Source organism: Amblyomma americanum, chromosome 2, assembly GCF_052857255.1.
Source record: "Amblyomma americanum isolate KBUSLIRL-KWMA chromosome 2, ASM5285725v1, whole genome shotgun sequence".
In the NCBI taxonomy this organism is placed as follows: Eukaryota; Metazoa; Arthropoda; class Arachnida; order Ixodida; family Ixodidae; genus Amblyomma; species Amblyomma americanum.
The window spans coordinates 223,179,838-223,192,439 of NC_135498.1; the positions used below are offsets into that span (position 1 = coordinate 223,179,838).

At 43.0% G+C, this 12,602-nt stretch overlaps 1 long non-coding RNA gene across 1 annotated transcript; it reads right to left on the minus strand.

The window, feature by feature from the left end:
* Nucleotides 1–1,263: 1,263 nt before the first annotated feature.
* LOC144122194 (uncharacterized) lies at nucleotides 1,264–11,566 on the minus strand. Its single transcript, XR_013312838.1, has 3 exons — nucleotides 11,500–11,566; nucleotides 11,151–11,401; nucleotides 1,264–2,413 (listed from the first exon to the last, which is right to left on the minus strand). It is a non-coding gene; the product is annotated as an uncharacterized LOC144122194 (long non-coding RNA).
* Nucleotides 11,567–12,602: the final 1,036 nt, after the last annotated feature.

Below are 12,602 nucleotides of genomic sequence, written 5' to 3' on the forward strand. Positions count from 1 at the left end.
TACGTGGAAAACCCTCTGTGTAGCTTGTTCTTTGTTGAAAGCTGCATTCAGTAGCCATCTACCGCCAGAGTACAGAGAGGTATAATGGATCGATGGCTAGCGCAAGAAGGTAAAAAAGCACAAAAAGGCTGCGGTGAGCAAGAACCCCATGTATACTGCCATGCTGACGTAGTACATCATATCTCCCGGTCATGTGCCAGAGTATACATAGTAGGGAAAGGGCTGGAAGGTGGAATGCTCAGAGCACAATGCAAATGAACAAGTGTTGAGGGGAAGCCTCTGGTGTTAGCCAACGTTTCGACAAAGACTTGTCGTCACACGGGCAAATGTGTCCTCGTCAAGACAGATAGGTTGCTGTATCAGTGTTTGCATTGGTGAGCATTAAAGCCCCTCCGTCATGGAGGGGCTTTAGTGAGCATGAGAGGTCAATTAGAGACCAGGAGCAACGCACCTACCGACGCATTGCCTGGCACTCAAATGGAAGCCTCTACTGGCAGAAGAAAGATTCTGCGCAAGTGAAATAAAGCGCAAGGAAGCATATTTTATGAAAAAAGAAGGCAACAGAATGTGTCAGTGACACATCAGACTATAACAGGGAAAAACATTTTCTCACACACAGTGATGACAGTCCCCTCTACCCCACTTTTTCCTATCTGATTTTCATACCCTTTTGATCCTCTACTGGCAAAAATAATTAAATGTGCTTGCTCCTCGAATAAAGTCAAATTTCCGCTCAGCCCATCTTGCCATCACTTGTTAACGCCCCTTTTGCGCAACCTATCTATCCATCGCACTGAACAAACTTGCCCAACAGCGCATCCACAGATAGGCACTAGCAGCTCATGGGAGGTTAACAGGCATAGTAGGAGGTACATCACATGACGAGAAGCAGTCAACTCTTATAGGCCATTAGGTGCTTCGAACAGCACTGGATTGTTTTACAGGTAACTGAAATCAGGGTGATGCATTTCTGCTAATGGTCTTGAAGATGTTGTCCAGTTTTCACTTTACCGTGCCCCACCATGTACAAAAAATGTACATCAGGAAGTTTCTCTTTCTGAATAACTGTTCTTCTACATGAATTATTATGCACAACCGCTTTAAGGACAGTTTTTCTTAGGAAACGCAGCTTCCATATTAAGGGGGTACGATCGTGCAGAACTGAAGTAGTAGGGCACGGCATACACAACTTAAAATAACTGTTGCTTACACACGGGCAAAAACCTCAATCAGAACCAGCATGCAAATAATACAGTACACATCTTGTTTTTTCCATCATTTAATAATTCCCACAAACTTAAATTTGAAGTTCAACATGACAGCAAGAAGCTTAGAAATAACTGTAGTGACATACAGCTCAAGAAAAAAGCTGCAAATGACCGTCAAAGGCATTTACAATCCAAATACCCTTCGACCAGTGTGACTGTCTGTGTTTTATTTATTAAAATATATTGCAGAGTAGGTTGACTCGAAGCAGGAGTGAGTACAATGAAAAAAGTACAGGCATCCAAACAACACAAGCAGCAACAGTAACAAAATACATCAAGACATTAACAGTTAAAAAAAATGCGACAACAGCTTTACAGATGCATTACAGCCACATTAGAGAGGTCTATCAAAATAAATATCTAGGAATTGCTCTTAACCAATTAACCTGGGGCACTCGTATTTTTGAGATCTGTTCAGCAGCACTCTCTAAGCCTTGTTTCTTGAGATGTAAATTAAAACATGCTCATAAAAATATTAAGCATTTGGCTTACACAACTTTTGTCAGGTCCAAACTTGAACATTCTTCTGAAATTTTGGACCCGCACACCAAGAAACATATCTATCAACTAGACCTCATCCAGAGGAAGGCAGTACGCTTCATTTTTCATAAATATAGAAGTTCTGACTCCCCAACACAGCTCATGAAAGACAATAACATTCCGTTGCTCCGTACGCACAGAAAACTTAACCGTATTTCTTTCCTTCATAAAATTATTGCAGGTAAGCTCAGCATTTATCCCCCTTCATTCCTCACGAACTCCACTGCTCGAAGGACCCGCCATAGCAAGGAGCACTCCTTACAGCCCCTTTTTCCTAAAACAAACGCATTCAAGCACAGTTTCTTCCCTCAAACAATAGCAATTTTAATGCACTCCCTGAATCGATTCACTACCTGATTACACGAGGTATTCCGAGGCCCAATTGGGAACAGTTGGGGATAAGCGTTAATGGAGAATACCTTAATAATCTGTGATTCGCTGATGACATTGCTTTGCTGAGTCACTCGCGAGATAAATTGCAAAGCATGGTCAATGATTTAGACAGGCAAATCAGAATGGTTGGTCTCAAAATTAACATGCAGAAAACCAAAGTAATGCTCACCAGCATAGCAAGGGAACAGCAGTTCACAATTACGAGCATGGTACTGGAAGTGTTAAAGGAATACCAGGGCCGGATTAAGAAAAATGAAGACCCTGGGCCCATCGTTATACGTGTTATTCTATAAATATGCAATAGATATATATAATACTTAAGACAGTACAAACACCATAAAAATGCACTAGAATACAGTTGAAAATTTAGGAACTGTAATTAAAGAACACTATTTGAAAATATTTTCTTTAAAGGTAAGACAAGCAAGGACGACACCAAATAAACGTGGCACTAGCAAAAACAACAAAAATACAGTCCTTTATAAACACGCTAAATATCACAAGTGGAACAAACAAGACGAACAACGGAAATTTGAATATCTTGAATTACACTTCTCAGCGTTTCATTGGCAACGTGCAGGCTGGGAGGCGACACAATGAACTTATTGGAACTATTCATGTACTATAGCGCAAACAGTCCTCTTTTAAAATGGCATCTTTCGCGCCTTCGCTTTGGCGAAATCAGATATAGTCTGTTCGAAGGATAGATCGCAGAGGAGGTCACTTTCAGTGGACATGATAGCAAGCGAGTTCGCCTTGTCGTCAAGGAGGCTCGAGAGAAGGCAATTTTTTATCAGCGACAACTTGGAAAGCGATCATCCGGTCTCGCAGTTTGCCACGGGTATGCTGAAGTACATTCACAAAGCAATAGCAAGGTTCGGAAACACATCAATAAGCTTTCTTTCGTGTAGCAACTTGATTATACTCAGGGGACTCGTGTGCTGGCACACAGAGTTGTGCAGAAAGTTCGCAAACTTAACGATTTCAGCACAAAATGTTGGCTCCAAATCAGTTTTGTAGGTTTTCACCAACTTCTCAGCCTGCTGTGCCAGAGAGGCCTCGCTCCCAACTTCTGTCACCGGTTTTAAGAATCCGAACTTTTCGCAGAGTTCAGTGTGGGCAGCCTTTCGCACTCGCAAAGCGGAGCCTAGACTGTCTAGTAAAACAGTGGAGGTCTCTACGATAAACTTTTTTCTACCTTGTAGCGCACTATCGCCTTTTCAGTCCCGGTGCTTACTCAAAACGATGTGTTTGCCCTCATCCAGATAACATTGATTGGTACATCGCGTGCGTGCTCTCTCTTCGAAGGTATCAAAGAGAGGTCGCAAAGAATTAACAAAGCCTTCTAGAGAGCTCAGCAGGTCTACAGCAGTTGGAATGTCTAGGCCTGGTTTCTGAAGTGCTACGCTCGTCTTGTCAAAGCGCTCCAAGATTTCACTGCAGAAAATCGCCATGAATGCAGTCTCTAGTTTTGTAATTTTCTTGAAGAGAGCGTGCGCTTCGTTCCCAGTGTCCCCGTTTTCTTTCTCGTTCCTGAATATAGCTTCAAGGCAACACAAGACTGCATTGAAAATTTTCAGAACGGCCTTACATGATTGACTGTGTCTTGACTACCTGGTCTCGGAGAAACTTTTGAAAACAAGCTGCTGGCCAGTTCTGCCCATGCTGTCCAAAAGATACCTCCATCGCTTAGGTGAGGCAGCAAAGAACACAGACAGTCTCTGAATTAGAGTGAAAAATTTGACTGCCTCAAGGCAACTGTCAGCGCTACACGCGCGAACTAAGTTCTGTGAATGACCAGCACACGGAATGGAGACTGCCAATTCGTTCAGGTGTTTGATTTGAGCTTGCAGTCCTTTGTATTTTCCTGACGCATTACTCGCATTATCATAAGCTTGGCTCCTACAGTCATCAATTGAGATGCCATTGGTCGTCAAGAGCGACATCACGGCATCGAAAAGGTACAAGTCGGTATGTGATTCAATTGGAACAGATCCAAGAAAGCGTTCGTATACTTTCCCATTTAAACAGTATCGTAAAACAAATGACAGCTGATCAACGCTAGTAAGGTCTGGAGTCGAATCAACAATTAAAGACAAGTATTTTGCATGTTTCACTTCGTCAACGAGACGTTCCTTGACAGCCTTTGCGATATGGTCGATAAATTCATCCCAAATGGTTTTTGACAGATACCATGGGTGACCTCTTCCTTTGTTCCCATAGCGTTTCATGTGCTCCTCTAGAAAGGAATCAAACTTGGCAATGGCCTCAAGCACTCGCATATAATTGCCATTTCTCGGTGAACCAAAAATCTCCTCACTGTCCCTAAACGCTAGGCTGCGTTCAGCTAGAAGCTTAACTACAACAACTACGCGCTTCAACACCTCTGCCCAGTAAGCGGTCTCAGTGACAAAATGCTTGACCACCTCCTTGCCAATTGTGCTGCTCGAGTTAGAGCGGGCGAGCCATGCTGCCATGTAGCTCCGGTGCTCGACGCTAATTAATAATAATAATATTGTGCGCAAACCTTTTCTTCTGCTCTTTTAAGGGTAACGAAGTAGATTCCAAGAGAAGGCAAACGTAGCAGGGGGCGGCAGAAGGTTAGGTGGGGGGTTGAGATAAGGAAGTTCCCAGGCATATGGTAGGCGCATCTGGCAAAGGACCGGGTTAATTGGAGAGACATGGGAGAAGCCTTTGCCCTGCAGTCGGTGTAGTTAGCCTGATGATGATGATGACCTTCACATTATTGCACTGGCAGCCTGATGCATCCCAATGCTCTTGCTCCCACATTTCGGTCCCAAGTCATGTTGTTTCGATATAGTTTCATTTTTGTTCTTGCAGAAAATATGGACTCTGGTTCTCAAGAAGCAGGTCACGAGCTTCTGGGGCACACTGTGACAAGATGGTATTGTTGTAGATATATGTGTCATAATTTCTTTCTTAATGTGCTCCAGTGTAGCCCTGTTGTTAAGGATGCTCTCAGTATTCAACATGAAGGCAGCTTCACAAAACTTGAACAATTCAAGTGCTGCCTTTGATGGGGATACAAGGGGCATGCTACCAGGCACAAAAGACTTGACACGTAACCAGCTGTTTTCGGGGAGGTTCAGACTGCTACCTGTGATGGCTGCAGCACAATCATGGCATGTCTTAAAGTTCTTCTTCACCTGGCTAACTGCATAGCCACATATGTACATAAAACCCTCCTCAACATTCATTACCTCCAAGGAGTCCGTTGTAGGGTGTAGTATGACACCAGAGCAGGCTTGTTCGGCTCTGTCTGAGCCGAACAAGCTTTGGCAGCGGAGGCAGTGGACCGGCAACAACGCTTATTCTTTCATCTTGAATCGCAGACGCCTACTGCCCCGAGCGCTTTCAGCTGATAGTGTGGACCACCGGACTGCCTGGGCTGATTTCCGGCCAACAAAAGGACCCCTGCATACCTGCGACATCACGTGGTGGACATCACGTGGCACTGCATCACAGCACAGCTACGTCGCCTGGCTGTAAAAGGACTGCAACATCGCCATCCTGGTCATTTGGCAGCGGAGGCAGTGGACCGGCAACAACGCTTATTCTTTCATCTTGAATCGCAGGTTTGAGCTGTCATTTTTGTATCTTTTCTTTTGCACTGTCCTCTGCCCTGCCTCTGCTGCCGGTGACGTTTTTGATACGTGTAGTGCTTTGCGTGCTGTTTGCGACATGACAGAAATTGCGGACCTAAAGCGTGAATTCCGAAAGGAACTGAGGGAGCTAAAAAATAGCCTAGAGTACATCAACAAAGACTACGAAGAAATGAAACAAGAGTGCGCCGAAATAAAAAAGGAAAATGCTGCACTTAAAGAATCTCATGAAGAATTGCTACAGGAGCTTGAAAATCTGAGAAAACAGGTGCACGACAACTCTGTTAGAGTAACTGAACAAGATCAGTATTCTAGGATCAAGAACATTGAAATAAAGGGTGTACCGTGTGAGGATAATGAAAACCTAGAAGAGCTGCTTGCTAAAGTGGGCGACGCAGTGGGTGAGCCTATAGATAGGCAGGATATCGAGGTGCGTCATCGTGTTCCTGTTTGGAGCGACGCCGAAATCAAGAACATTGTTGCCGTTTTCAACAGCCGTGCGAAACGAAACCAAGTGATTGACAAGGCACGCAGCAAGAAACTAAACACCGAAGACCTAGGATTTTCAACCAAGGCATCGGTGTTTGTGAACGAACACCTTTGTCCTCAGCTTAAGTTTCTGCTAGTAAAGACTATCGCAAAAAAGAAGGCAATGAGCTGGCGTTTTGCATGGGCAAAAGGCGGCAAAGTTTTCGCGCGGAAAACGGAGACATCTCGTGTCATCCGGATTTCATGCGAAGCTGATTTGGAAAAGATTGTGTAAGCACCTCTTGCGCTACTCAGTGCATCTTCTTTCCCCGTGCTGATGAACACACCGAAAAATATCGCTTGCCCGAAAGACAGTGCGCACCTTGCCTTTCTACATTTTAATGCGCAGTCTGCAAGGAACAAATACGATGAACTAACAACATTTTTTGATGAATTTAGGTTCAAGTTTTATATGATAATGGTAACCGAAACATGGTATAAAACGCAAGAAGAAGTGCATTGTCTACCAGGCTACAGGAGTTTCTACCTAAACAGACCCTGCAGGCGTGGTGGGGGAGTAATGCAGTTGATATCAGAACAGTTGCCATGCGTAGTGCTCCCCGACTTCACAGCTATTACTCCCGATTACGAGACTCTGACGCTCCAATGCAAGCAATCTATATTTGTCGTTACTTATAGGCCGCCAGATGGGAATACTGATCAATTTTTTGCCTACTTAGAAAGGCTCCTGAATTTCGCGTGTTTGAATAAACTGCACATTACCATCGGTGGTGACTGCAACATTAACATGCTTCAGCCTACTCTGAACTCGCAACGTATGTGTCTGCTTCTGGACACTTTTCATTGTTCAACCGTTATAACAGAGCCTACACGCATCACTTGTCACTCTGAAAGTCTTCTTGACATATTCATCGCAAATAATCCGGAAGGCTGTATCAAAGCCGGCGTTATAACGGCAGCTCTGGGTGATCATTTGCCTATTTTTATGTTTTGTAAGCCCGGTGAGCTATGTAAAAACTTCGAAAAGCCTTGTGAATCATTTGTAGTTCAAGAAATTAATGAAAAAACGCTTGAACGTTTCCGAACTGCAGTTGAGGAAATTGACTTTACATCTGCGCTTGAGTGTACTACTGCTGATGATGCCTACGACATATTCTTGGGTTTGCTTAAACGTGCTTACACAGATTGCTTTAAGTACAAATCTGTCAAAAAACGCAAAAAATGTCGGAAACCATGGCTCACTGACGAATGTATTAGAATGATTAGTGAAAAAAATGCGATGTATTTTCAGTTCTTGAAAACAAAAGACCCCAATGACTTCATATCATTTAAGAAATACAGAAACAGCGTAACAAAAGTGCTACGCAACTCCAAACACACTTATTTTGAAAATCTTTTTGGTCGCGTTGCAACTCGGGGAGACGCTCTCTGACGTGAATTAAATAAACTTTTAAATCGCAATACGCACGAAAGTGGAGACCTCGAAATTAGTGTCAATAATCAAAGTTTTAAAGGAAGAGAACTAGCAAATAAGTTTAATGAATACTTTACGACTTTAGCGAACAGTAACCATGATGATAAAGCATCGTCCTACTTGGGTCTACCGAATGCCCACACTGCTTTTTTTGATCCAGTTACTCCAGATGAAGTGTATTCTATTTTTATGTCTTTGAAGAATAGCAAAGCGCGTGATATTGATGGCCTTCTTATCCGCCCCATAAAGTTTGTGCTCGAGCTCCTGGTACCTGCTCTCACACATATTTTCAATAGCTGTTTGACTACTGGTGTTTTCCCACAAAAAATGCAGCTAGCCAGAGTCACTGTTCTGTTTAAGTCGGGAGACAAAAATGAGTTTTCAAATTATAGGCCTATTTCTGTGCTGCCTGTCATATCAAAAGGATTGGAGAAAGTCATCTGCAAAAGAGTTGTATCGTTCTGTGATAAGCATTCTATAATATCCATCCAGCAGTTTGGTTTCCGACAAGGTATGTCAACAGAACTGGCCCTTCTCACACAAAAGGAATTTATTATTAAAGGTTTCGAACAACGAAAATTAACACTAGGCGCCTTTGTAGATTTCTCCAAGGCATTTGACAGAATTAACCACACAACCCTATTTTCTAAGCTTGAACATTACGGATTCCGTGGAATACCTCTTGCCCTTTTACTATCCTATCTGTCCGCGAGACAACAAAGCGTTTCACTAAAAGAGGAGTCGTCAGCTCTACGCAATATATCTTGTGGAGTGCCACAAGGTAGTATATTAGGACCCATTCTTTTTACTATCTATATAAATGATATAGTAACAATAAGCAACCAGGCATTCTTTGTAGTCTATGCCGATGACACAAGTTTCTTTATTCAGTCAGAGGACGCTAGTGAATTATCGTCTTTAGGTAATATAACATTTAGTAAACTGTTAGAATGGGGTAAAGTAAATTCATTAGAAATAAATACGAAAAAAACCAAGGCTGTCCTATTTCGACCTGCGCAAAAAATTCTTGATTACGGTATTTGTTTAAAGATAGGCCAAGAAAAAATAGATACTGTACGTGAGGTGAAAACCTTAGGTGTAGTATTTAATGAACATTTAAATTGGGATGCACATGTAACAAATGTGCTTCGCAACTTGGCCAAGGCCTGTGGCGTTCTGTGCAGACTTCGTTACATTGTCCCACCTAAGATAAAGCTAATGTTATATAATGCCTTATTTACCCCACACATCAATTACTGTAGCCTTGTTTGGGCAACGACATCAAAGGCGAACATACACCGGCTATTTTTAATGCAGAAGAAAGCAATCCGTCACATTGCAGGCTTACCGTATGATGGCCATACAATAGAGCTTTTCTCAACATATAATATAGTCCCTGCAGTACATCTATACAATTTAAACTTAAGTATGAAGTATAAAATCTCGTTGGCAAAATCCAATACATGCTTTCTCTCGCTTTGCCATCTCAGACAATCTTGGGATGTTCCTTACAACATAAGACACAGAAACATTTGGCTAGTCCCCTTTTCGCGCACAAATAACGGTTTAAATAGATTGGAACATCGCTTGCCAGTATTATTAAACACACTTCAAGACACAGACATGGACATAAGAACAGCGTCAAGACCCGCACTCGTTAAATATTTTAGGAATCTAACAGTATGAAGCAATAGATTAAGGATTGGCATTTCCATGTTGTAATTAATGAAACATTTCTGTATAAATACATTTGTCTTTGTTTCAGATATCATTTTTGAAGTATGCACATGTTGTATAAATTTTTATGTATAGAGTTTTTATATATATATGTGTGTGTGTGCGTGTGCTGACTCGGTATAATGTTTTCTGGTGTACGCGCGTAAAATATTATTTGATCGTATTTTGTGCTGTAGTGCAAGAACTTCTGCAGAAACTAATCTAATCATTGTGTGTAAATTTTTGTGTGATTTGAAACCGCTGTACGCTGCCATCAAAGGGGGCAAGGGCCTTAGTGAAGCTGCTTAACTAGCAGCTTTTTGTCCTTGCCCTCACATTTTTTCTGTAACAGGATAAATGTGGAATAAATAAAATGTGAAATGTGAAATGTGAAACCCCTACCAGTGCCTCACCATCCGAACATGCATAGCTGCCTCTGGGGTTAGGACGCAGAAATTGAGAAAGCGTAGCACTGCGCAATGCAAATTTAAACTCTCGTGGTGAAGGAACAGCATTCTTCATTCTTAGCGTAGTAAAAAAGTTTTCTAGTGCATCCTGCCCAAAACGCGACAGCAAAACAAACAGAAACTTCTCCTTCACCACCAGATGCTCTTGAAGCTGCATTGCTGACATGGTTGTGAGAATAATACCTGTCTGCACCGGTTTCCATGAGCCATCATAAGCAGATATCTTCAATCCCTCAAAAAGTCTGATGACCTCTAAGAAGAACAGCTCTCCTTGCAAACCCAGATGTCTCTCAGCCTGGTTTTTTGTTCTGGATGTAATTAAGGAAAACCAGCTATAGACCTTATCTATAAACCAGGCGGTTGTTTCTGCCTTTTTGTCTAGGTTCCCATGTTTTGCGTGGTAATAAATTGCAGCGGCTGTGTCGTGGTTTAGCAATGTGTACGCTGGGCCAACTTTCATTTTTTCGTAGTGCCCTGGATTAAGGCACTTTTTTTTAGTTTTGGAGCAAGCCGAAACTCACTCTCCGCTTCCAATTCTATCAGTTGTTCGACATACTCAATGGAAACCTCGGCTGTGGGAAGATTGTTCTTCTGTACCACATCAGCTGGGAGGTATATCTTGTGCCCTTTAGTGAGATGGCCTCTAATGTTCTTCAAGAGGTGAGGTGCATCGGCAAGAAAATAGAGACGTCTAGATGCATCACTCGGATGTGGCACATAGCAGTCTCGCTTTGAGTTCTTTGTTATACCTATCCCATACAACCTCCAAATAGCCTGGTTGCAAGGCCCCATGTCGCTGACGACAGCATGAACCCTCACACCAACACCTTCGCACGCGCAGATTATGGCATTGATCTTTTCCTTCACAGTCTGTGCATGAAAAGAGTGGCCGGTGAATTCGTATGCCACAGTTTGTTTCCATCGGGTGGAAATGCCTCCTAACATAAACACAAGAGCATGTGTTGCATAGCAGGACTCAGGCAGTGCGCTGTTGGCCAGTGGTACAGATGGCCTCCCGAGCAGCATGTTGGTTGATGAGTCGAAGTCCAGGCTTTTAGTTAGTTGCATTTCATCATACATCAGAACTGCATGACATTCCTGCCCTGAAAGTTGGGCCATCTATGAAGCAGAAAAAAAAAATTAAGAGTGTGTCCCGGATATTCACAAACAAGGCACATACCTTGGCTCTGAGGAGATCGATGACCTCTGACAGTATTCCTGGGACAAACTTGAATCCCTCTATTTTGCGCTGCAAGGTACGTTCAGAAGGGAGCGGAATCCCAAGTTCTCGCGCCACATTGTATCCCTGTGACCGGCAAGCAAGTTTCAGCTTGAGCGCCTTCGCAATACTTTGAGAGCTCCAAGCTGAACCTCGCATAGTAGCTTTTTGTAAGCAGGTCACCTGGTCATCATTCAGGTAGTCTGAAATACCTGCATGTACAATACAATGTCGTGAAAATACATGTTTTTGTTACATGGAAGTAAGCTTTAACCAGCAGTGATTTCTGGTAAATAAAAGCACAGGTTACCTTGTCTGAGATTCTTGTTTTCATTTTCCAATGAAGAAACTTTTCGCTGTGATAACGACAGCTTTCGTTTCAGGTCTCTGACCTCATCCTTTAGGGCATCACAGTCTGCTCCTGCAAACAAACAGATACGAGCTGGGTCAACGCCCATGACCCCGTAGTTGACAGCTCACTGGGTTGAGATACGTTATTTTCGCTCACAGTGCTTGCCAATTCATTGCAGTAGACGTGTCTGCCATAACAAGTGTACACTCCGGCAACACGCTGCACTTGATCATGTCTCAAACCTGCAGGTACTCAATGTAGTACATATGGACCTATCGCTGTACTAACTGTGTCTTGAGCTGGAAGGTCTCGTTTCTTATATTTGCGTTCTTCCAAGCGGTAGCGTCATGGAGGGGCTTTAGTCTGGAGGTACACGAGGCGAACACGAAACGCGGGTGCCGCACACCTTCTCCGTCGCCGCGATGTACTACACCGTTGTGAATACTATGCCGAAAAAAGCGCTCTTGTAATTTACAAAGCCTATTTTTAAAAATTGTTGTAAAGACTTAGGTGAAACACTCTGTATAGTGCGCTAATAAGGGGGCACTGGCCGTGTCGTGCAGGTGGCTGCCTGTCCAACGGGAACAGTGGTTGCTGCAGTCAACATTTTCATTATCAGCCCCGAGTCTGTCAGATGATCAGAGGGTAGAGTTAAAGATGTAAAAATTATACCTAGTAAGGCTGTTGAATTCCCATGTTCTAAGCCTTGTTCGCCGGAACGCAGTCGGATTTCAGCTCAGCGAGGTTTCAAAGAACTGGCTGCACCGTAAAAAAATGCTTCTACGAAATTCCACTGTCAAATCCAAGCCAGCTGGCGGCGTTGGTGTGGAAGTTTTTTATTCACACTCTGAATAGTTCGGTACAGTCGTATCTTCTTTCTATTTTCGCTGCAATTGCGGTATATATGAAAGCGATGCAGGAATGTGGTGGGCAAAACCAACCACTATAGATATCCTCACCATGGAAATAAAGCGGCAGCTTAACAACCTTGTTCTTAATAATCCCTTGCTTGGCCTTGCATTGTACGATGAATTAAAAAAGAAAAAGCTGTACTGCTCTCC